Here is a 3,771-nt window from a genome sequence, read left to right on the forward strand (position 1 = left end):
TTTTTTTTTTTTTTTTGACACAGGGTCTTACTCTGTCACCCAGGCCTCCTGGGCTCAAGTGGTCTTACTGCCTCAGCTCCTCAAGTACCTGGAACTACAGGCAAGCACCATGATGTCCAGCTAATTTTTTTAATATTTTGTAGAAGTGGGGTCTTGCTGGTTGCCCAGGCTGGTCTCAAACTCTGGCTTCCAGCAATCCTTCTACCTCAGCCTCCCAAAGTGCTGAGATTACAGGCACAAGCCACTGTCCCAATGTTTTCTTTACAGTCTTTCAAGTCACTTTACTTCAAATTCTTGATGTTGAATTTCATCTCACTGACTTCAGGCTTTTAAAACACATGGAATACTTGAGACCAATGGATGGTTCTTTGAGTCAAATCAGAAAGTAGAGCTAAAGTATACTGAAGTTACTCAAATACATTCGAACTGTATAGATCCCTTATAAATTACTGGCATCAAGGTAGGAAGGAAAAGATACAGGTAGTAAAATGTATCACTCATCATAGGTCTTCAGAATTATTGGTATACAGTTTATCCTAACACAGAGCAGCTTTCTTAACCTGCTCCATAAAATTACCAGCAAGAAAGAAAAGGACAAGAATAAGGTTCACAGCTGAATTGGCTTGGTCCTAATTCCCTATTCCAGTATTCTCAGAAGGATCCCATCTATGATACATGCAGAAACTGCAGCCACATTTGAATGGTTCAATCTTGATTCATTCTGAATTCCCTAAAGCCCAGCACTTTCTCATTCTTAAAAGGTAGGTTATTACAGCCAAAAAGCCATTTTCATAATAAATCTACCTTTTGTATATTTGAGCATATGTGTTAAACAAGACAATATAAATCTCCAATTACAAAATCAATAAGAAAGGTAACTGTTCTTGCACTTGTGGGATGAACATGAAGATGTGGATGGGCCATGAACAGTCTGGCTGGGGGCTTTGAAGCAGTAAGTCTTGGAAGCCAGTAGACTGTAAAGCTGTCCAAGAGACCCAGAGCCCAACTCGAAAGTCCAGTCCTCCCGCAGCCACTGTCTTTCCCAAGACAAAGTCCAAAAAAGCTAATTAACACCTAACCCCAGCCTTATATCACACCAGAACAAATCTCTCCCTGGGCCCTGTGCAGGCCGGACCAGAAGAACAAGGGTGACTCAGGACACTCCATTTATTGACCTCCTAATCTAACAAAATTAAGATCTCTACACAATATTTTAAGAGGACCTTGACACTGTTCCTACTGCTATGCTCACTGAAGTCAGCTCACTTGTGTATCTGTAGCTTCTGCATCTGTTTTCTGGGACGCTTAGATGACTTCACATGCCCGTTTCCTTCATAGTCTTACAGCATTTGTGATCATCATCGGAGGCAGAGGAAAAATCCATCAAGACCCACTAGCTTTTCCCAGCAGCCAATCCAGTGACAGATCCAGTCCAGTTTGAGGACAGTAAGTTTTTCTCTAGGACTTGCTGGGCAATGGATCATAGGAGCCCAGCTGCTCTACAAAACGGCCATCCCTTTGACACTTGTTACAAAACGGCCATCCCTTTGACACTTGTTAAAAACGGCCATCCCTTTGACACTTGTTACAAAACGGCCATCCCTTTGACACTTGTGAGCAGCCACAATGCGGTAGAAGGGCTGGTTGGTGCGGCCACCCAGGGCAAGGCAGATGGTTAAGTGGCCCCATTGCAGGGCTTGCAGAGGAGAGTAGTGAGGTGGACCATGGTGTGGCTGGTGCACGGCTCCTCAGAGCATCCTGCTACATGCACGGACAAGCTCTACAGCCTTAGCAGGGCAGAGGATGACACAGAAGGCAGCTGCTGCAGGTGGACACTGGGCTGCACCGCCCAGCCGTCCAAGCCTGAAAGCTTCAACCAGACAGTGGTTTTTTTTGTTGTTGTTGTTTTGTTTTTGTTTTATTTTTGAGATGGAGTCTCACTCTGTCGCCCAGGCTGGAGTGCAGTGGTGCGATCTTGGCTCACTGCAAGCTCTGCCTCCCAGGTTCACGCCATTCTCCTGCCTCAGCCTCCCGAGTAGCTGGGACTATAGGAGCTACTGATCACCACCACGCCCAGCTGATTTTTTGTATTTTTTAGTAGAGACAGGGTTTCACTGTGTTAGCCAGGATGGTTTCGATCTCCTGACCTTGTGATCCGCACATCTCGGCCTCCCAAAGTGCTGGGATTATAGGTGTGAGCCACCACGCCCAGCGACAGTGTATTATTTTAACTATCATTACTGTTAGATTACATCTCTATCAATTGAAGATACTTTTTACATAACCATAATGCTGCTATCACACCTAACAAAATTAGCAAGAATATCATCTAACATCCAGGAAAAGAAACATTTTTCTAATTGTCTCAAAAGTTTCTTTTTACAGTTAATTTCCTCGAATCAAGATACAGACATGGTCCACATATTGCTGTTGATTGAATATGTCTCTTACATTTTTTTTTTTTAATCTAGAGAATTATCCTTCCCCACCTTAGGTCATCTCTCCTGTAGAAAGTTTCACATTCTGAATTTGGCTGGTTGCTTCCTTGTAGTGCCATTTCACTTGTTCTCCTATTCCCCATATTTCTGAAGACTGGTAGTAAGCACTAGAGAAATTTAAGCTAGATTCCAGTTCAAGCTTTTTTAAGAATATAGGTGGTGCTGCGTACTTACTATTGTTTCCCATCCTGAGGTGCATGATATTGGAATACCTCACTTCTAATGACGCTAAGATTGATCAATGGGTTTAAGTGCTGTTAGCCTAGTTCATCCCACTTAGCTCTCCCCATTCTCCCTATTGGCTTTATAGCTAATGGTTTTAGCAGCATCAAGGATTGTTGCCTAGATGTGTTATTTCATTAGGGATAGCAAAATAGTGATAATTCTATTATTCCTTCTTCTTCTTCTTCTTAATTTTTGAAACAGGGTCTCACTCTGTTTCACTCCAGACAGGCTGGTCTCACTCCAAACCAGGCTGAAGTGCAGTGGTGCAATCACAGCCCACTGCAGCCTCGACCTCCTGGCCTCAGGTGATCCTCCCACGTCAGCCTCCTGAGTAGCTCGGACTACAGGTGCATGCCACCACACCCAGTTCCTTTTTGTATTTTTTGTAGAGATGGGGTTTTGCCCAGACTGGTCTAGAACTCCTGGACTCAAGTGATCAGCTCACCTCAGCCTCCCAAAGGGCTGGGATTACAGCTGTGAGCCACCACACCCAGCCTCCTCCATTTATTTTACAAAGAACTTTTCCTCATCACCTTTTCACCACGAAATACACTTGGCACAATAAGGTAGTATAAATGCTTATTTCTTTGCTTATCAATTTTCAGAATAAGTTAGTGCCTTATCAGTGTTCAGGAGCAAACCAAAGAGTTGTTTTCTCAGTATCGCTTTGGCAATAATTGGTTTGTTTCAATCAATTGCAGTCGTTATTCTTTTCTATTGTTCAAGCTGACCCCTCTTCGCTAACAGAAGCCCATAGTGTTAGCTCCTACCTCCTTTTGACATGATTCCATTAATCTATAAAAGATTATACCTTTCTTTTTGGCAGAACAAAAATTCACATGTCCAACTTGCACAGGTCCTGCTCCAGACCTGGAACTGGCTATTTCTCTAAGGAACTGTGGTTCGTTTTGTGAAAAATGATACTTAGAGACCATAATCTGGACATGTGATTGCTAAACACTACTGGGTTAGTCATTTCCAGGACTTTTCAATGGACAGAGTTAAGAAATACGTAAAGGATTGTCTGAGCTTCATCAGTGACAAGAAA

At 43.1% G+C, this 3,771-nt stretch overlaps 1 pseudogene; it reads right to left on the reverse strand.

Moving 5' to 3' along the window:
- LOC105506426 overlaps positions 1-1,726 on the reverse strand; it is a 20,460-nt pseudogene extending 18,734 nt beyond the window's left edge.
- Positions 1,727-3,771: the final 2,045 nt, after the last annotated feature.

The sequence above is a fragment of the Colobus angolensis genome, unplaced genomic scaffold (genome assembly GCF_000951035.1).
Source record: "Colobus angolensis palliatus isolate OR3802 unplaced genomic scaffold, Cang.pa_1.0 Scaffold136, whole genome shotgun sequence".
Classification (NCBI taxonomy): Eukaryota; Metazoa; Chordata; class Mammalia; order Primates; family Cercopithecidae; genus Colobus; species Colobus angolensis.